General features: G+C 34.6%; 1 protein-coding gene across 2 annotated transcripts in view; it reads right to left on the reverse strand.

Annotated features, from left to right (window-relative positions):
• The window catches only part of LOC118548702 (uncharacterized), a 627,159-nt gene that overhangs the window by 243,193 nt on the left and 361,298 nt on the right, over positions 1-22,668 (reverse strand). For both annotated transcript variants that reach the window (XM_078069499.1, XM_078069492.1), the window contains one exon: positions 1,880-2,002. The gene's annotated coding sequence lies outside the window, so the exon portion shown is untranslated. The remainder of the gene's footprint in view (positions 1-1,879; positions 2,003-22,668) is intronic.

Raw genomic sequence — 22,668 nt, forward strand, 5'->3', positions numbered from 1 at the left:
TAGTGGGTACAAAGTTTATCATGACTTATTAGCCTAATAGTTACTATAAACATAATTGCAATTGTTATACCTACCACCAGCTAATTGCTGTGCTGGGCACTTCAAATATATCTATAATAAGGATGACAGTGATAACAATACTCAGCCGAAAGAAACAAAGAGATCGCTGCCTGTCAGGGAAGGGAAGGGTCATGACAATGAATATTCTCATCATGTAGACCATGCTGTCTTCAGCAGTCACTGTCCCACTTTTCATTTGGACACCACGGGGTCCTTGAGTCCTCCTGTTCTCGGATATTGAATCAATAGCGAGAACACCACTGACAGATAATCTCATCAGTAATAAAGATTATCTCCCTTGAATGAAAGGAGCCTGGCTTGCCTTTATTAATTTATACTCTTCCCGCCAGAGGACGTTTCTTGGGGTGACGCCTATCTTAGGAAGGCCCAGAGGGCAGTTGCCTTTGAATACCTGCCTGCTCACCTGGGGCCTTTCTTGTTGCTGCCTGCCAGAACTTGCCAGAAGGGACTGAGCCACACTGCTTCCTGAGAATTTGATAAATCCTAATATACTCACACTTGCCTTGCGTTGGCAGTCCCAATCAAACCCGCAGCCTCAGCCCCAGTTGCCTTCAGCTGGATGTCTTTTGTTTATTTTGTTTTCTCCTACCAATTTATTCACATATGCCCCACCGGGAATAAACATTATCACAGGTAAAAAATAAGCATGATTTTCATAAGGTCAATGAGAAAACATAGTTAGAATAAAGACACTTCTAAGGGATCTAAAAAAAATGCTCTAGCATTTTAGTAATATGACTACATGGGGGAAATCAGAAAGGACAGTTATAAGACATCATACAGGGTTCCTTTTAATTTGGATATCTCTCCTTAGAGAATAAGAAAAGGGAGCAGTCTCTGGCCCCCATTACATTCCCAATATGGGCAATAACTGAGTTCATAAATGGGAATAAAATTCATAGTTATCATCTGAACACCCACTATATACCATCCTATGCTAAATGCTTTAGATATATTATCTTATTTAATCCCATGGCAACTTCTGTGATTTTAGAAAGTACCATTAAAGATGGTAGGAAATTATAGGTGAGGAAAGAGTCTTAGCAAGACTAAATAACATTCGCAGGGTTACCTAAATTGTTAAGTGAGAGACTGAGATTCTAACCCAGGTTTCTTTGAATCCAGTGCATTTAACCCCATATTATCATGCCTTAGAACACCATTCTGTAAGGTTTTGGCTTATGTTTCAATCTTTACCTCTAATCAGTAAACTCCTTCAGGGCAGAATTTATTTCTCATTAATTTTTATATCCGCAGAACATGGAATAATGCCTGTTAAAGAGCAGGAACTCAGTGATTGTCAAATCAACCAAATGGTGAATTAATAAATAAAGGAAGGCAGGAATTAATTTTAAAAGGAGACAGTAAATTGAAGTTTGTGAAACAAGCGAATTCTGCATCAAGAATACTATGCCTGGGGTGGGTTTTGTGCCCCTCCATTTCCATTGTATCAACATATGAGTATTTTAGGATAAGCACCATTTTTTACTTTAGAATTAAATGAAATGCTTTCAAAAATATGTACTTTACCCAGGGATTTAAATGAACGATTGAAATTACATAATCAGAACATGACACGACCAAACCAGCGTATAATCATATGTTTCCTATAATAAGCTACTTGAAGTGTTCTTAGGGTTACAATTTTGTAATCTAGACATGAGAGGAAGATCTGTGCTCTTGACAACATTCAACACAGGCACTTCAACTGGCTTTGGATAAAAGACAAACCCCCTCTTTTGCATTACATAGATGTTCTCTCTTTCCTTATCTTTAAGCAGACAGTCCTAACGGTTACCTTCACATCCTCTGCCATCTTCCTCCAGCTTCTGGCCAGCTTGACACTTGCAGTAATAACTGCCAAGTGTATCACAGCATTGGTTCTGACAGCCATCATTGTCAATGGCACATTCGTTTACATCTGCAATTGAATATTTAAACAGAATTAGCCTCCTCCAACCAGACACATAAAAAGACTTTGGTGGCTCTCCTAAAAATGTACCAACACAGAATGACATTATTCTTTGACCTCAGATTAAAGGAAATAACACTACAATATCTTATTTTAATTAGAGCTAATGCACTCTAATTTTGACGTAAAGGAAAAGGTAGGTCATAGCCTTTGGTATTTGAAATATTTTTGAACACTGTACTAAGGAGTTGTTTAGTCTTATGGAATTTGGAGACTTATAGTACAGGTCCAGAAATTTCATATCCAAGTCATCATTTGAGGGTGAGATTGAGAACAGAGTCACAGTGAGTCAGAACACTAGGTTGCCTATTTGTCCATTAAGTAAATGTTGTTCCTGGCTTCTCAAATAAATAACTATTGAGCACCCCCCACTATATATCTGGCATTGTGCTGAGCAGCGTGGTAGAGGTAGAAAAGTAGTTCCAGGGCTTCCAATGGTTAAAATCCAGGTGGGGTTGAGGACTGGTGGAGGTGTGATTTGGTTGTGTCCACGTACTGGATACATCCACACCCCATTCTGAACCTGGGGTCAGAGCTTATCTTTACAGATAAGGGTTCATCCTATCTCCCATCCAACTTAGAGCTAATAAGTATCCCAGCACATCTGTAGGTTTGATAGTGGTGTGTTCTGTTCAAAAGAGGCTCCTTTACTACAGGTTCACTAGCTGACATAATAAATCTTTGCCTCAGGAGATGAGTGTAGCTGGAAGAGAGAGAGGGTAGAAAGGGCAGGGAGGAAGTGGGGAGGAGCAGGTAAAAATGGGAGAGAGACAGAGAGAGAGAAGGAGAATGTGTTAGTCAGAAAGAGCAGAAGAAGCTGACAAAGTAGAAGCACAGAAAAAGAGGGGCTGAGTTGTCCTGACACTGGAACCCTGAGAGCAGAGCACGGATGCTGAAGGTGCAAAGAACTGACAGGCAGAGTGAGCTACAGTTCATCCTGACTGGATGTCAACTGCTTTGGTCTGAGGTATGGCTGTGCAGGTGTTGAGACTGCTTTTGTTTGTTTTTAGTTGACTTTTCATTGAAATGTGCCATAGACACAGAAAAGTATGTAAATCCTAAGTATACTGTTGAGTGAGTTTTTCAGATATAGAATATACCAATGCAACCACACTAAAGAGAACATTACCTTGCCTGGCTGAAGGCAATAACTAGCCCCATGTTTAATCACTACGGGTTACAGGTTTTGTCTTTTTGAACAGAATCATACTGTATTTGTGTGTGTGTCTGGTTTCTTTTTTTTTTTCTTAAGATTTTATTATTTATTTGAGAGAGAGAGAAGGAGCAGAATCATACTGTATTTGTGTGTGTGTGTGTGATTTCTTTCTTTTTTTTTTAAGATTTTATTATTTATTTGAGAGAGGGAGAGAGAATGAGCACAAGTGGGGGGAGGCAGAGGGAGAGGGAGAAGCAGACTCCCTGATGAGCAGGGAGCCTGACACAGGGCTCGATCCTAGGACCTCAGGACCATGACCTGAGCCAAAAGCAGATGCTTAACTGACTGAGCCACCTAGGCGCCCCTGAGCCACCCAGTCACCCCCGTGTCTGGCTTCTTTCATTCAGCATTCTGCTCATGGGATATACACATGTTGTTGCATATACTTGCAGTTTGTTCATTCTCATTCCTGTATATTATACATTTCTGTAACTACAGCTATAGCTATAAAATGGGTAAATTTTAATTTACCCATTTTATAGCTGATGAGAAATTGGATATTTTCTTATTTGGGGGTTATTATAAAGAGTGCTGTTATAAACATTCTCACACATGTCTTCAGTGAACTCACATGTGCACTTCTATTGGGTAATATATCTAGGACTGGAATTGCTAGGTCAAAAAGTATGATATGCTTTGCTTTGGTAATTATAGCCAAATAGTCTTCTAAGGAAGTTATTCTAATTTATACTCTCTCCAATGGTATATTAGATACCAGATGCTACTCATGCATCCCTGCCAACATTTGGGATATTCTCTTTTGTTTTATTTTTGCTCTTCTGGAGAGTGCATAATATTATCATATTATAATTTTTAATTTGCATTTTCCTGATGATTAATTGGGTTAAGCACATTTTCCTGTTATTGGCCATTTAGATAACATCTTGTTGAAGTGCTTGTTCAAATATTTTGTCCATTTGTCCAGTTCTTAAAATATTGATGGCAGCCTTCTTGGAAAGAGCATATCACAGTAATATAAATTTTCCTAAAAATAAAGTATTAGCTGCATCCCACAGGTTTTCTTGTGTTATAATGTGTTATCACTCAATTCAAAATATTTCCTAATCTACATTAACCCTTATTTGGGTTATTTTGAGGTGTATCTTGAAGGTTTTTCAAAGATTTGAGGCATTGCCAATCATCTTGTTAGCATAAAATGTTATATCAATTCCACTGGGGACACAGTATAACTTACGTGACTTCAATTCTTCAAAATTTGTTAAGGCTTGCTTTATATTCCAGCATATGGTCAATTTTGGTTAAAAAAAAATCTATGTTTACTGGAAAATAAGATATATTCTACAATTCTCAGGTGCTACGTTTTCTGTATGTATATACACAATATACATATTATGTGTATATACATATTATATATATATTTCAAGTATGTACAAATATGTATATTTAATTAGGTCAAGTTTATTAATCATGTTTTTCATATCGTTATATCTTTAAGGTCTTTTTCATATGCTTGTTGTATCAGTTAGTGGAAGTGGCATAGTACAATCTCCCTACGTGATTTTACGTTTGTCCTTTTATGACTGCAAGTTGTGTTTTATATATTTTGAAGCTCTGTTGTAAGCTACATACAAAATTAGAATTGCCACATCTTCCTAGCAAATTAACCCTTTGTTATTGTAAAATGTTCCCCTTTAGATCCAGCTATATTTCTTTCATTAAAGTTGAGGTTTAATGATATTAGTATAGCTATATCAGTTTTCTTTTGGTTTGTGTTTGCATGACATTTTATGTTCTAAACTTTACTTTTAACCTTTTTTATATTCATCTATTCAAGAAACTATATCCATGTATTTATATCTATCTATATGTGTTATTTTAAATATTCCAATATCCTTAAGCTGTGGTTATTATATCATTGACTTTAATGTAATTACTGACATATTTGGATTAAAGTTATCATTTTACTATTTTTCTAAATTTCTATATATTTTATGTTACTTTTGCTCTCTATTATTTTGTCCTTTTAAATTTATTATTTTACTTTTCTATTTGCACTCTATATTAGATTGTCAGTTATATATCCTTTATTATTCTTTGAGTGGTTACTCTAGATACTAAAAAATCTATTATTAAATCTTAATATAAATTAGTACTTAATATAAATTAGTACTTAATATAAATATAAAAAAACCACTTCCCTGGCAATGCTAGATACTTACATTTTAACTCCATTTATGCTTTTCCAGCTTTTATGTTATTGTTATCATGCTTTTGAATTTCAGATCTTTAGACCCCATAAGACATTATTATTTTATATAGTCAATAACAACTTAGACATCCATATATTTACCTTTTCTGCTATTCATTACTGCTTCCTGCATTTCTGTGTTTCTTTCTGGAATAATGTTCCCTCTGCCTGAAAATTGCTTTTAGTATTTCTTTTCATATGGATCTTCTGGCTTTTTTTTTTTTTCAGATTTTGTTTGTCAGGAACCGATATTCTTTCACTTTAATTTTTAAATAAGCTTTTACAAAATTTTAGAACAGTTTTAGATTTTACAGAAAAAAACTGCAAAGATAGTACAGAGTTCCAGTATAGCTCATATATTCCATATTCCACTATTATAAATCTTACATTAGTAATGGTACATTTGTTGTGATAATAAGCCAATATTGATACATTATTGTTAACTAAAGTCCATACATTTTTCGGGCTTCCTTAGTTTTTACTTAATGCCCTTTGTGACGCAGGATCCCATCCAGGTTATTGTATTACATTAGTTGTCATGTACCCTTAGGTTCTTTAACTGTGACAGTTTCTACTGCTTTCCTTGCTTTTGGTGACCTTGATATTTTTGAAGAGTTATTAGTCAGGTATTTTATAGAATGTCTTTCAATTTGGGTTTTTATGATGTTTTTCTTATTATTAGACTGGGATTATGTGTTTTGAGGAGGAAGATCACAGAGGTAAAGTGACATTTTCATGACATCATATCAAAGATATATATTATCAACACGACTTAGGACAGTTGATGTTAACCTTGATCCCCAGGCTGACATAGTGTTTGTCAGGTTTCTCCACTGTAAGTTACTCTTGTTTATCTCTCTTTCCATACTGTATTCTTTGGAATGAAGTCTTTATTCACAGCCCACACTTAAGGAGCGGAGAGTTATGCTTCCCTTCTTTGAGGATGAAGTTCTTAAGTAGATTATTTGGATCTCTTCTGCACAGATTTGCCTGTCCTTCTCCATTTATTACATCTTAATTTTTGAAGAAAATTTTCAGTGGAATAGAATTCTAGGTTGGCAGTTGTTTTAAGCATTTCAAAAGTGCTATTCCATTGTCATTTTAATTCCTTTGGAATATAATGTGATTTTCTGTCTGCTTTTAAGATTTTCTCATTGTCCTTTTTTTCTCATGTTTTACTATGACATGCTTCTGTGTGTTTTGTTTTGTACTTTCCCTCCTTAGAGTTTGTAGTGCCTCTCAATTTTGTGGTTTTATGTCTTTCAGTTTTAGAAAAATTGTATCTACCATTCATTATCTCTTCGAATATTGCTTTTGCCCTGTTTTCTCTTTTCTTCCTAGTACTGCTTAACACAGTATGTAAGACCCTTGATCTATATGTCACTTATCTCATGTCTTTTTTCTGTTTTGTTGTATCATTTTTTTTCTTTCTTTACTTCCATCTAGATATATTCCACTAGATATATTTCTGTCTTCTAGGTTATTAATTCTATAAACAGCTCTTCATAATATACCATTAATTGCATCTACTTCATTTTCTGTTAAAGTTTTCCTTTCCATTTCTACTGTTTACATATGGCTATTTTTATAAATTCTTCTTCTCAGGTGAAACTTTTCATCTTGTCATCAGTGTTCTCATTTTTATAAATCCATTCTTCTTAGACTGGCTTTATGATTTTGAAACTGGACCTTATAAATATCTCTACATTGCCAGGTGGTGCAATGTTAAGTCTTCTTCACAGAGGGCCTGGAAGAATGCTGTAAGGGGAAGGGGCTCATCACTCTGATGCCAGTGCTTTGTGTTTGCAGGTGTGCACATTGTGGCTGCCAGCTGGCTGCCTCCTTGTCAGTGGGAAGCTTCTTCACCAGCAAACAGCTACCCTGCCAGTGACGTACAATAGACTAGTGGTACATACCCTTCAGCAAATCTCACCAGTAACCCAGCAGGTAGCTTCTCAGTGAAGCTCACTGTTACCCCCAGCAACAGGCTCCTGCCCACCATCCCCACCAGAAGCACCTTTGCAAAGCTTTATGCCATCCCATGGGCCATAGTCACACCCTCACGAAGATCTGAATTTCAACCTGGTGGGTGGGCAGGGGGAGAATGCTTCCAAGCCCATTCTTTTCTTGGGTATTCTCTTTCAGTCCTAGACATAGTGGCTGCTCCCTACCATCTGCTATTCCTATATTCTCCAGCATTCTCTTTATCCCTCTGAGTACTTTACCTTCAGTTCCTAATTAATAATCTATAGTACTTTTTTCCTCCCGATCAAATCTTTGCTGTGGTTTCTGTCTTTTATTGGACTTTGACTGGCACACCTTCTCTTCAGTATCTTGGTCCCTCAAATTTTGGCTTCATGATAGCTTTGAATTCCAATTTATATCTCCTCAGCTCTGTAACATCTGGTTATGGGGGAGTTGGAGGCAAGGCCTTTTACTCCTAAAGAATGTGAACAAGGATATATCTGTGAGATAAGATAATAGAAAACTGTCAATTAAGATGAAGAGTTTAAATTCCTGAAATATTAAAATAATGAGTATCATGTGTAAGGATCCCTTTCCACATATCTTCTTAACTTAAATCTAACAATAAATGCACATTATTAAGAAATGTCAGACAAGATTTGGCCCTTTCAAAAACTCAAAATCAAACTGATAAAATGGGACTAACACATTGGCAGGAGATAAGAAATAAAAGACAATTAGACATTTTATTGGTCAAAATGACTAGTGTACAAAAATGGTATAAAAGGACCTAAATCTCTTTCTTCTACTCAGGAAGAATTTTAGTAGCACACAAAATAGCAAGAGATATTTTACAAATAATACTTTATATTTTTGAACCTAAAATAATGCCAGTAGTTAAAAGCATAAAAGAAAAGACTGATAGACTTCCCCACATAAACTTTAAAATCTCCCATTCAGAGTGGCCAAAATTAAAAGACAAATAAGGAATGAAGAAAAAAACATTGACACATACAAGGCAAAGGGTAGAAATCTTTAATATATAAAATAATTAATATGTATCAAAAGGAAAAGATGAGCTCTCCCAAACAGAAATTTGGTCTAATAAAATGAAATAAATTGAAATCAGAAATACAAATATCTAATAAATATCAAATGTTGTTAAGCTTAATTGACAAGTGAAGAAATTAAAATTAAAATAAAATGAATTCTCTTTATCAGATTTACAAAGATTAAAATCAGTGCTAATATGTATAGGGGCTGTTAGGGTGTGGCACAAGGGATGTACCATATTTGCTAGTGAGAGTACAAACTGGGAAATAATTTCTGATTCAAGTGTCAACAAAAATCAGACGGTGGTTAATATGCCCATATTACCCAAAACAATCTACAGATTTAATACAATCCCTATTAATATGCCCATATTACCCAAAACAATCTACAAATTTAAAGCAATCCCTATCAAAATGCCAATAGCATTTTTTATAGAACTAGAACAAATAACCCTAAAATGTTTATGGAAGCACAAAGATCCCAAATAGCCAAAGTAATCTTGAGGAAGAAGAACAAAGCAGGAGGTATCACAATCCCAGATTTCAAGATACACTACAAAATTAAAATAATCAAACAGTATGATACTGGTAAAGAAAAAAAAAAAAACAGACACATAGATCAAGGGAAAAGGATAAAGAGTCCAGAAATAAACCCATGCTTATATGGTCAATAAATCTTCAACAAAGGGGGCAAGAATATACAATGAGAAAAGACAGCTTCAATAAATGGTGTTGGGAAAACTGGACAGCTATATGCAAAAGAATGAAACCGGACAATTTTCTCACACCATACACAAAATAAACTCAAAATGGATTAAAGACCTAAATGTAAGACATGAAACCATAAAACTCCTAAAAGAAAACATAGGCAGTAATCTCTTTGACATCAGCCTTAGCAACAGTTTTCTAGATATGTCTCCTCAGGCAAGGGAAACAAAAGCAAAAATAAACTATTAAGACTACACCAAAATAAAAAGCTTTTTACACAATGAAGGAGACTATCAACAAAATGAAAAGGCAACCTACTGAATGGGAGGAAGATATCTGTAAATGATATGTCCAATAAGGGGTTAATACCCCAAATATATAAAGAACTTATACAATTCAACACGAAAAAATTAATAATTCCATTAAGAAAATGGGGAGAGGACCTGAATAGACATTTTTTCCAAAGAAGACATACAGATGGTCAACAGACACATGAAAAGATGCTCAACATCACTAATCATCAGGGAAATGCAAATCAAAACCACAATGAGCTATCACCTCATACTGGTCAGAATGGCTAGAGTAAAAAAAAACAAAAAACAACAAGTACTGGTGAGGATGTAGAGAAAAAGGAACCCTCATACAATATTGTTGGAAATGTAAATGGTGCAGCCACTATGGAAAACAGTATGTAGGTTCCTCAAAAAATTAAAAATATGATCCAATAATTCCACTACTGGATATTTACCCAAAGAAAACAAAAAGATCAACTTGAAAAGGTATATACACTCCTATGTTTACTGCAGAATTATTTACAATAGCCAACATATGGAAGCAACTCAAGTGCTAATGAAGATATGGTGTGTATATATATATGGTATATAAATACATATAGAAAATTAACTCAACCATTAAAAAGAATGAGATATTGTCATTTGTGACAACATGGGTGGACTGAGAGGGTATTTTGTTAACCGAAATAAGTCAGATGGAGAAAGACAAATACCATATGATTTCACATAAGTGTGGAATCAATAAAACAAAACAAACAAAGCAGAAAAAGACCCATAGATACAGAAAACAAACTGGTGGTTGCCAGAGGCGACAGGGGTCGAGGGATGTGCACGATAGGTAAAGTGGGAGAGAGAGGTATGGGCTTTCAATTATGGAATAAATAAGTCACAGGAATAAAAGGTACAGTATGGGGAATATATAGTCAGTGGTATTATAATAGCATTGTATGGTGACAGATAGTAGCTACACTTATGGTGAGCACAACATAACATATAGGCTTGTCAAATCGGTATGTTGCATACCTAAAAGTAATGTAACATTATGTGTCAACTATACTTCAATTTAAAAAAAGAAATTAAAAAATCAGAACTTCTCCACTCAGCAATTCTACTTCAAGAATATATCCAAGGGAAATAATTACAAGTGTTCATAATGATTTATGTATTTTTAAAATCAGATGAGGAAAAATGGAAACTAAATATCATATAGTGGAATTTTAAGTAAATTATAATACATCCAAACAAAGGACCCCTATATAAAAATTAACAATCACATTCCTGGGAACTATTTATTCACATCTGCAAATGGCACAACAGATTAAGGGTGTGTATATATATATACACACACACACACACACACACACACATATATATATACATATATATATATATATATATATATAAAATGGTAACCCCATATGTATCTACTTATCTTCTTACCTTATGTATCAATATATCTTATCAGAAAAAAATGCAAGAACATAGTCAAATATGATAAAAGTACCTATCTCTGAATGAAGTTAATGATTTTTGGTTTCATTGCCTTGTATTTGCCTGTTTCCCAACTTCTTTGTAATAAATATACTCTGAGAAAAACAGTGCAATAAATGCAAAAAAATTTAAAGTTAAGGCTAAAAGGTTCCTAGTACCTCTCTTTCCTTTTTATACATTCTGCCATGGTGCACAATTACATCACTTTTAGTGTATTCACCTGAATTTTAGAATATATAGTGTATTTTGAAAAATGAATAATTTTTAAGATTTTGCTTTTTAAAATGCATTGCTTAAAGCTACTCAATGATATAGAATGTTGGCAATTTATTCAGTTCATTTCCCATGGCCAAGGCTGTATCATCCAATCGTTTAGATGCTCCATACTTGAGAAAGCAGCAATGCATGCCATTGTTTTTGTTCTCTGGAGGCATCTTCACATTCAAATGATAAGGACAGCATTCTAGAAGACCCTCAGTGGAAGTTATATGAGAGACCATGTGTTCTTATGAAAATTTGATCCATGCTCATGTACTGAAGATTTGATGAAAGGAAAGGATGTCACATATTTTTTTTTATTATGTTATGTTAATCACCATACATTACACCATTAGTTTTTGATGTAGTGCTCCATGATTCATTGTTTGCGTAGAACACCCAGTGCTCCATTCAATACCTGCCCTCTTTAATACCCATCACCAGGCTAACTCATCCCCCCACCCCTCTCCCCTCTAGAACCCTCAGTTTGTTTCTCAGAGTCCATAGTCTCTCATGGTTCATCTCCCCCTCCAATTCCCCCCCTTCATTTTTCCCTTCCTACTATCTTCTTTTTTTTTTTTTTAAACATATAATGTATTATTTGTTTCAGAGGTACAGGTATGTGATTCATCAGTCTTACACAATTCACAGCGCTCACCATCACATATTTTATAACAAGAACCTCCTACTAGGTCTAAAATAGAAGCACTCTAAGGACAGCTAAATGTAACAGACAGGCCATTTCCCTGGACACACAATTCTGAATAGAGTAGCTCTTAATTTGGCTTAAGTCTTCATCTGCCAGAATACAAATGAACACAAGAATAAACCCCTTTATGAAATGTTTGTTGCTAACTTCATAGTTCTTAATTTTGTCATCTGTACACTAATGAAAAAGAAAGAATTATTTTATAATGCTTCTGTGGGAATCAAATTAAATAATACATTTAAAATATTTAGCACATTTAGTTTCTAACATAAAGTAAGTTCTATAAACAGTAGCTATTATTATTATTTATTAGCTAAGCATTAGCTATTATTATCACATGCTTGAGAACCCAGACCTGGTTCATAGAAGGCACTCAATTGGCTTTCCTGTTTAATTTATTTTGAATATGAATTTAGTTTTAATTGGATGGAATAAATTTATAGTTACATATATCACATTTCTTGTACTACAACAGAGAAAGCTCAAAAACAATTTTGTTGGGGCGCCTGGGTGGCTCAGTCATTAAGCGTCTGCCTTTGGCTCAGGTCATGATCCCAAATGTCACAACAGATTAAGGGTGTGTATACACACACACACACACACACACACACACACACACACATATATATAAAATGGTAACCCCATATGTATCTACTTATCTTCTTACCTTATGTATCAATATATCTTATCAGAAAAAAGGTCCTGGGATCGAGCCCCGCATCGGGCTCCCTGCTCAGCAGGAAGCCTGCTTCTCCCTCTCCCACTCCCCCTACTTGTGTTCCCTCTCTCACTGTCTCTCTCTCTGTCAAATAAATAAATAAAATCTTTTTTAAAAAAATTTTATTTTTTTCTCTGATCGCACTGTTTTCATGCAACCCTGCTGTATTTATACATAATCTTAGATTTTTAAAAAAAAATTAGCTGAATTCCACCAAAGGATAGACTTCGTTACTAGTGCTTGTTCACTGGTCAACCACATATTGACATTAATAAATATAAAATTTAAACATGCATTTCCACTTCTGTTCCTTTCTACTTTTCTTTAAAAAGCAAATAATAAAGCATGGTACACATATGGTGACCTCATGTACTCAAAAAATGAAAATATAAAGTTATTGTTATCAACCGAAAATCAGTGTTTATAAGTAAAAAATTTGAAAGTCATTGGCTTTGAAGATGGTTCTAAAAACCAAGTCAATACTTAGGATTTTAAATGCAGTTTTATAAGATACTCACTGCATGATAGATTTCAGGCTGTTTCATGTGTCCAATGTCATTCAAGGTTGCAAATAAATTTGGCCTTTCAAAAGCAAGATGAATGACAAAAATTCTCTGACATATAGCAAGTCTTCCAGGTTAGGCATGACAAAAGTTCAATGATATCATCAAGGCTATCAATCCATCTGTAATGACATACTGCAGTCTCTTCAAGAATTAAATATGATGTTTGCAAGAACAGTGTTGCATTTCTAGCTGTAGGACAAAATAAAACAGAACTGCAAACACATAAAAGGTCTGTTAAATTAGCTACACAAATAGGCTGTTAATTTCTATCTTTAAACAAAATTTGTGAATTTAGGCTCCTTATAGTTGATCGTTTTCTTAAAACATTCTTCTATCCTAAAATCATGTGATCCATTTAGCCTGTTTTTATGCAGTTTTAGTAATAACTTACACTGCTCTCAGGAACAAAGCAAATACTAAACAGAGGTGGTTGCAGAGTAAAGAGGCAAAATTAGAAGTGTTTTACATTTTACTCACATCTTTCTCTAAACCAAATGTTTGGCCCAATTTAGTGTGTATATTTTTGCTTTATACAAGAGTGTGTTTGCTTTGCGAAAATTACCCAAAAAGTGCACACACATCTTATGTATCATACTGATTTTCAAATCAATAGGCTTCATGAAATGAAAGACCTAAGCTTCTTATTGCAATTAGTTTTACAGCAAATCAGTCAATTTTTCTGTAGGTCCCAAGCTTAATGTAATTCTCTATAAGTTAAGGTAAGATCTGGCATTAATCAACATCTCTGAGAAATTCATATATGCCCTAAATATAATTAGGAAATGCATTTAAACAACGTTTTGGGTTTTATGACCTCATTTTGAAATTATAGAATTACTCATGAAGGATAATAATAATATATTTATTCTGAAGAATTTAGATAATGCCAGAGGAATAACTCCTATATATGATTTTAATTCTAGGATTTTGCTTAAATTGGTGCATGTAGTTTCATTTCAAGGTTTGGGCAATCCCTTCAAACCCTAGTCACTAGAGAACAAACTATGAACCTCAAAACAAAAATCTTGACCTTTATGAATCTCCTGAGGTCCAACCATGTTCTTTCTTATACTATTCATCACTGGTTATGGAGCGAAAGAAAGGAGGAGGACCTACAGAAAAATTGACTGCTTTGCTGTAAAACTAATTGCAATAAGAAGCTTAGATCATTCATTTCATGAAGGCTATTGATTTGAAAATCAGTATGATACATAAGATCTGTGTGCACTTTTTGGGTAATTTTCTAGTGCTAGACTGCTACTGGAGAAAGTATCAAAGAAGATCATTCCTTATAAACCAATAACTTCATTCTTTAAATGGCTACTGTACAAGGCAGAAAACAACTATAAGGCAATAAAATATTAGTTCAGAAAACCTAGGTCTGACTCCTAGTTCCACCATTATGCAATTCACTTTACATTTGTGAGTCTCTTACTCATTTGGAAAAGAATGTGATGATACTTCATAGAAATATTGAGAATTAAAATTATGATAATACCTATGAAAATGCCATGTAAATTCTAAACCCACTGTAAATGCTCTCTTACGTACTAAATACAGATGCTTTATTTTTTCTTTCATATTTCCACTAAAATGACTTTTTAAAAAATATTCAGCAGAAATTCATCTGACAAAAGGAACTGTGGAAAAAACAAATTACATTTTAATAGGAAAAAACTTACATTAAACAATGGCTACTGTAAATAAATGAAACCAGAGACAACTACAAAAAGAGCCATTATATTATAGTATACTCATTTAATGCAGCCTACATTTATAGATATATTTATTTATTTATTTATTTATTTTTAAAAATTTTATTTATTTATTTATTTGACACAGAGAGAGTGAGAGAGAGAGAGAGAGCACAAGTAGAGGGAGTGGCAGGCAGGCAGAGGGAGAAGCAGACTCTCTGCTGAGCAAGGAGCCCGATGCAGGACTCGATCCCAGGACCCTGGGATCATGACCTGAGCCGAAGGCAGCCGCTTAACCGACTGAGCCACCCAGGCGCCCCTAGATATATTTATATTTTTAAGAAATTTTCAAAAAGGCCAAAAGTATTAAAATTATGTTGACTTTAAGCATATGTCATAGCTCACTAAATTTGCAGTAAATCAGTGAACTTAACTCTAAAATTATCCCCTTCTTACTATAGCCTTTATCTGTTCATAATTAGGATTTGTTTGAAATATTTTGGGGAATTTACAGAGCTATTTTTTAAAAGGTTTATTTATTTATTTGAGAGGGGAGGAGCAGCAGGAGAGGGTGAGGGAAAGAATCACAAGCAGACTCCCCACAGAGTACGGAGCCCGACCTGGGGCTCGATCTCATGACCCTGAGATCATGACCTGAGCCAAAATCAAGAGTCAGACACTTAACTGACTGAGCCACTCAGGTGCCCCTATAGAAATATTTTTAACCATTAAAACTAGTAATCACATACTAACTATAGTGATATGGTCAAGACTATGGTGTTTGGACTGAATCTGAATATCAGATCTTTTGCTTTACCTCTATTCCTCAATTTCTTCATCTTTAGAAAAAGGGGAATAGTTATAGACCTGTCTCATTGGTTCATTGTGAAGATTAAATTATTACATGTGAAATGAATGGAAACGTTTAGTCACATAGTACTATTATTACTATTATCATTATTTCTCAAATGTTAGTTACAAATGAAATTTGTTCTCTTTTGCTTCTCTGTTTTTTCTTTTTTCCAATTCATAGCAAGGTAGCCTTCCAAGTGCAATTACTTTGATTTCAAATTCTCTATGCAATTTATATATTATTCTTACCAAGCGGCTGCAAAAAATAGTTCCACTATATGATACGGTAGGAGAGTCCAAGTTTGTAGAATGTAGTGTTACTGAATTATCAGCTTTTATCCATACAAGCAAAAAGTCACAGACAAATCTACAACACAACTAACAAAAACCGATTGGCTCTTTTGGTCTATATTTCCCTTACATTATCAACAACAAAAATTAGTCATGATTAATAATTATAATTACCAATTATATATTCTTTTACATAATTAACATTTGCATGTTTGCATCATATTCTCACATTCAGAGGTAAATGTGAATTTCACAAATTAGGGAAGTAAAGAAAGCCTTATTATTAATAAGGGTAGAATTTAATCTTCTGAATTGAGGTAGCCATGGTTGAGAAACTTCTATCCCATACAGGTATTAAAAAATCACATGAGCCTCTGTACCCTGAAGTAAAATGAGATATCCTAAACCTATCTTTTAGCTGGATTCTCAAATTCTCCTTCATTCATTCATCCCTACAGGACAATGGTAGGAACAGATGTCACATTAGTGCTAATAATGTTTGTTTTACACATAACATTGATCTACCCTCCAACATGTCAAGAAGATAAATTTTAAATGTATCTATTTATTTATTTGTGAAGTGCAGTCCCCACCATGACCTAGAAAATTCCTCAGTCCAAGGTATGACAAGTGCTATAATTTCTAGATTGCAAACTCAACTATTGACTTACATTTTAGAAATAAGAAAAGTGAAGTTCTAAGAAAAAATAATAGTTATTGCTTCTTTAAATAACTTTATTGAGATATATTTGTCTATAAAAATTGTATGCATTTAAGGTATACAACTTGATGTTTTGAGAGGTACATATATTGCAAAGATCGATCTATCTATACACATATATATATTGCAAATATATATATATTGTAAAGATCACCACAATCAAGGTAATTAAATTACCCATCATTTCTACATAATTACTACTGTGCATGTATATGTGTGTATGTGGTGATGAGATTTAGATTTAATATATAAGAAACTGGTACAATTCAATAGCAAAAAACCAAAATAACTCAATTTTAAAAATGGGCAAAAGACCTAAATAGACATTTTTCAAAAGAAGACATATAATGACCAACAGGTTGTGAAAGGGTTGTCAGTACCACTGATCATTAGGAAAAATGCAAAACAAAACCACTATGAGATATTACTCATACTTGTTAGGATGGCAATTATGAAAAAGACAAAAGATAACAAGTGTTGAAGAGGATGTGGAGAAAAGGAAACCCTTGTATACTGTTGAGGGAAATGTAAATTGGTATAGCCACTATGAAAATAGTATGAAGTTCCCCAGAAAATTAATAATAGAAATACCATATATCTAGCAATTCCACTTCTGGATATATATCCAAGGGAAATGAAATCTGAATCTCAAAGAGGTATCTGTACTCCCATGTTCATTGCAGCATTAGTCACAACAGCCAAGACATGGAAACAACCTAAGTGTTCTCCAATGAACAGATGGATAAAAAAAAATGTGGTATATATATACAGTGGGATATTATTCAGCCTTAAGAAAAAAAGAAGGAAATCCTTCCATTTGCAACAACATGGATGAAACCTGAGGGCATTATGTTAAGTGAAATAAGCCAGACACAAAAAAACAAATGCTGCATGATTTCACTTTTATGTGGAATCTAAAATAATCAAACTCACTGAAGCAGAGAGTAGAATAGTGGTTGATTGCCAGCAGGCAAAGGGAGTGGGAAATGAGATGTTGATCAAAGAGTACAATTTCAGTTGTAGAAGATGAGTGGGTTCTAGAGATCTAATGCATGGCATGGTGATGATAGTTAACAATACTGTATTTTATAGTCATTCATTCACTTAGTAAATGTTTACTGGATATCTTCTTTGTGCTGGGCCCAGAGAATCCAGGGATCAAACCCATTATTATTATTATTATTATTATTATTATTATTATTATTTTATTATTTTAAGATAAACCTCCATTCCTGTGCTAAAGAGCTTACTGGCTAGTGTGGGAGATACAATTCAATAAGCTGCTATAAATTAACTAAAGATAAGATTAAAATTCAAGCTCACTGAAATCCAAGCTTTCTGATCCAAAGTAGTTTCAGTCTGCTCCACTTCAAGCTGCCTATTAAGAAATTACTGCCTCATTAAAATATTCACCATCTAATTCACCCTCCAACCCCCCATCTAAACTGCCAAGTCATTGTAACATGGTTGGAAGTCATTACTCAGATGCAACATATATCTATCTACTCAATCACTGATCAGTCACCTTTTACAATTATGACAGTTGATGTGTTTATGATCCTATTAAATATTCTCTTATTCTTCCCTTAGTCATTTTCAACCATAAAAGAAAAAACTCACTATGTGAAAACATTTCCTGACCCTCAGCGTACTGATTTGAAGGAGAGATTTTGCAACACAGTCATGTAACGTGGAGGTTTTACTTAAAGCATTTGCTTAAAATGTCCACAAATCTGCTCAAGCTTTATTTTCTGGCATAGAGCAAAAGCGCCTCTGAAGTCAGAATGGGTTCAAATTCTGGCTCACTACTTCTTAGCTGTGTGCCTGGTACCAATAGTGTTGCTATGTATCAAATCAGTCCAAAATTTGGTAGCTTGAAAATAACAATTATTTTATTGTCTCACAGTTTCGGTGGATCAGGAATTTGGGAGAGGCATGACTAGGCAGTACTGGCTCCAGATCTCTCATGAGCTGCAGTCAGATAGTGTGCGTGGAGCTAAAAAGGTAAAGAGGTACTGGAGCTGCTGGGGGCTGGCCAGGCACCTCTCTCTCTCTCTTCCCCAGATGGTCTCTCATTAGAGCTACCTTGGGTTTCCTCAAGGCATGACAGACAACATGGCGGCTCAGGACTCTGGTACAAGTGTTCCAGTAATCCAGGTGGATGTTCTGTCTTATTTCCTAACCTAGACTTGAAGTCAGTCAGTGCCACTTCTGCCACATTCTGATGGTTTTATGCAAGTTCCAAACCCAACCATATGCAAGCAAAGGAATTAGACTTCCCCTCTTAATGTGGAAATGGCAAGATTTAAGAAAGACATATGAAAGGGAGATATTGCTATGACCATCTTTGGGAAATGAAATCTGCCACAGTGACATTGGATAAGTCAGCTAACTTCTCTGTGCTTCAGTTTCCTTACCTCTAAAATGGTTATAATACATGTCACTTCATTGGGGTCTTGAGATTTAAAGGACCTAATACATTTTAAGTGCTTAGAATAGTGCCTAGCACAGAGAATGATATTCCCTAAATATATTTTTAAATTTAATTTAAATTAATTTATTTAAATTTTATTAGTATCTTCAAATCTCAGCACAAATATCCCCTCTACTGTGGAGCCTTTCCTATTACTCTGATTTTTCATTCTTCCTTCCAGCTTAGCATGGCTTTGAAGTTACCTCTTTTAATACATCTCTTCAGAGTTTATTGTAATTGTATGTTCAGGGGCCTAGATACTCCAGTGTACTGTGAACTTCTTAGGAGAAGGAAACAAAATGGCTGCTCAGTAACACAGATTTGTTTTTTAGGGAATGACTCAATCCAAAGCACAGGTACAAACAATATCAATGAAAATGTAGATGAAGGAAGATGTTGAAAAGAAGCTAGGATAATACAAAATAAAGAAGGTGGAGTGTAGTGGATAATGAATGACTTCCCCTTAGGTTTACTCTTCTGTCAAATTTTAAAGGTTACAATTGCCCTAAGAAGTGGTTGCAAGCGATGCAGGATTTCCAGATGAGAAAACAGAGCAGTGAGTTGAAAGATTTGGCCTCGAATTAACATCTAGGAAGTAGATTAAATTTGTTGTAATAGATTAGCTAAAATTTAACTAGCTTTCCTATCACTGGAATCTAGCATTTAAAGTGCATTTGAAAATGAACATAAGCTTTAAACTTGTAAATGATGGAAACACACAGCATTCTATTCCTTTTATCAGAGAAAGCAACATTAACGGCAATCTACTACAACAAAAAATATCGTCCCTGGGTATCATACAGAATTCCACAGAATCTATAGTAACAGGTAGGACTGACAGTTCCTTTTACCAACAGGAAGGTACCTGTAAGTCACAGGAGAGTCTTTTAAAATCATAAGCGAATTTTGGTTTCTTACACCAAGAGCAATCATTTAAATTCAATAAAAAAAAGAAAATCATAGTACATGAAAATTTCAGAAAGCCATTTGTGAATAACACAGCTTTAGAATTATTATTATTATCATTATTATTATTATCATCATTTTGCTCCAGAGTCTAGAGATGTTTAAAAATGAATTTCAGTCGAACTCTAGGAATGTCAGATCTCAGAAACAACAGACGAAGAAATTCTAATTAGCTGTGATGAACGCTGATTATAGAGCACGGATATAACAATGATTACAAAAGGAAAAAAAAGAGGTGATGCATCAGTCCCACGTATCAAGTGTGGTTGTGTAATTAGAGAAATTTAATCACAGCAGGCATATGTGATATATTTGTATTTGTGCCATTTTGTGGATTCACAGGGAGAACTTCCTCAGAAAATACAAAAGGAATAAAAGCATTCCTATTTTATAAGCTTTACCTCTAAACCATTTACTTCATGAAGGTCTTTTTTTCTTGTTCTTTTTCTACTTCTTCCCCACACGCCACAGAAAACCCATTTCTTTTTCAGCAAAATACTCAGTACTATTACCTTTTGGGTTGTTCTTTGTACAATGTCCCCAGCTCTTTAGGATTAATGGAAGATATGCATATGCTCATAGGGAAAAATAGCACCTGTTTTATCTGAAACACTTGATTTTATTTATTTTTTTATTTTTTTATTTTTTATTTTTTTAAAGATTTTATTTATTTATTTGAGAGAGAGAGAGAGAGAAACAGCATGAGAGGGGATAGGGTCAGAGGGAGAAGCAGGCTCCCCGCTGAGCCGGGAGCCCGATGTGGGACTCGATCCCAGGACTCCGGGATCATGACCTGAGCTGAAGGCAGTCGCTTAACCAACTGAGCCACCCAGGCGCCCCTGAAACACTTGATTTTAAAGATATGGTCCTTCATCTGAGTTTCTGAAGGAAATAGAATATAACCATTGCGTTTTCTAAAGATGAGGCCATGAACAGTACTAGTGCTCTCAGGTTCTGCGACATCAGCCTGAGCTTTGCTGGTTCATGAATAAGTCCCAACATATAAGAAATCATTTGGCCAGCTGAACTCTCACAGAAGATTCAGTAACCTGTTAGAAGGTCACAAGGTTTATCTTGAACAAGAGTCTGTCTTGCAGCTTGTTGTTTTTTGATTTCCTGATTAAGTGATGGCTGAGAAGCGGTCACCCAGGCAGTACAGAACCAAAACCAAAATAAGACAAAACAAAACTCTCACAGAAACCTCAGCTGGCACACATTATTCCCAGCAAGAGAAGATTTCTGCTTTCACTGATTACTTATAAAGCCTTTTCCCAAAACAAATCTTTTTATTTATTTATTTATTTATTTATTTATTTATTTATTTATTTTTGCTAATGTTGTTCTATAATTAGGTGTTTCTGCTGGAATTAGGAGCAAACATGAAAAAGCTGTTCTTGCAATACATTTGTAAAAGGTATCTGAGTTATCATTGGTGAGGTTGGATTAAACTATATAGTTTATCATTATGACAGTGTATCTGTGTTTGCCTTAGAAAATCCACTTAAGTATAGCAGTCCCCCCTTATCCATGGGAGATATGTTGCAAGGCCCCCAATGGATGCCTGAAACCATGGATAGTAACAAACCCTATACTAGGTATCTTATGTTTTTTTTATACATACATACCTCTGATAAGTTTAATTTATAAATTTGGCACAGCAAGAGAATAACAACAATAACTAATAATAAAGGAGAACAATTATAACATGATACTGTAATAAAAGGTATGTGACTGTGGTCTCTCTCTCCTTCTTTCTCTCAAAATATCTTATTGTGCTATACTCACCCTTCGCCTGATGATATGAGATGGTAAAATGCCTACACGATGAGATGAAGTGAGGTGAATGACATAGGTACTGCAATGACAAGGCACTATGGAGTTTCTGAGAATATGTCAGAAGAAGGATCACCCACTTCCCAGCCAAAGTTGACTGTGGGTAACTGAAACCGAGGAAAGCAAAATTGTGGATGAGAGGGACTACTTTATAATAAAAAAGAAATGGTATGAATCATTAGAAGTTTGCACACATACACACACACACACACATACACGCACACACACACACACACACACCTTACACATTAATATTTTGTGTAGTTTATTTAACATTTGTATATAATTTTTCCAGGCTCAACCTGATACAATGCAAATATATTCACCCGTATGATAATCTTGCTTAAGATAGTCAGGAGTCCATCATCCTGCAGTTTAAACTATAGAAATTTTCTCTTTGATAGAATATGAATTTTTGTACAAACATACTGTAAAATTGGGAAGAAAACATATCACATTTTCACTTGCATCTAATAAAGATCTCTGTATATCAAAACAGATATCCCAATTCCTTTTCATGACTTATTCATAAAAGAAATTAGATGTCATCCCTCCGCCCCCCAACACACACGTAAACCACACTATTTGATTAAACTTTGG

Source organism: Halichoerus grypus, chromosome 1 (assembly GCF_964656455.1).
Source record: "Halichoerus grypus chromosome 1, mHalGry1.hap1.1, whole genome shotgun sequence".
NCBI lineage: Eukaryota > Metazoa > Chordata > Mammalia > Carnivora > Phocidae > Halichoerus > Halichoerus grypus.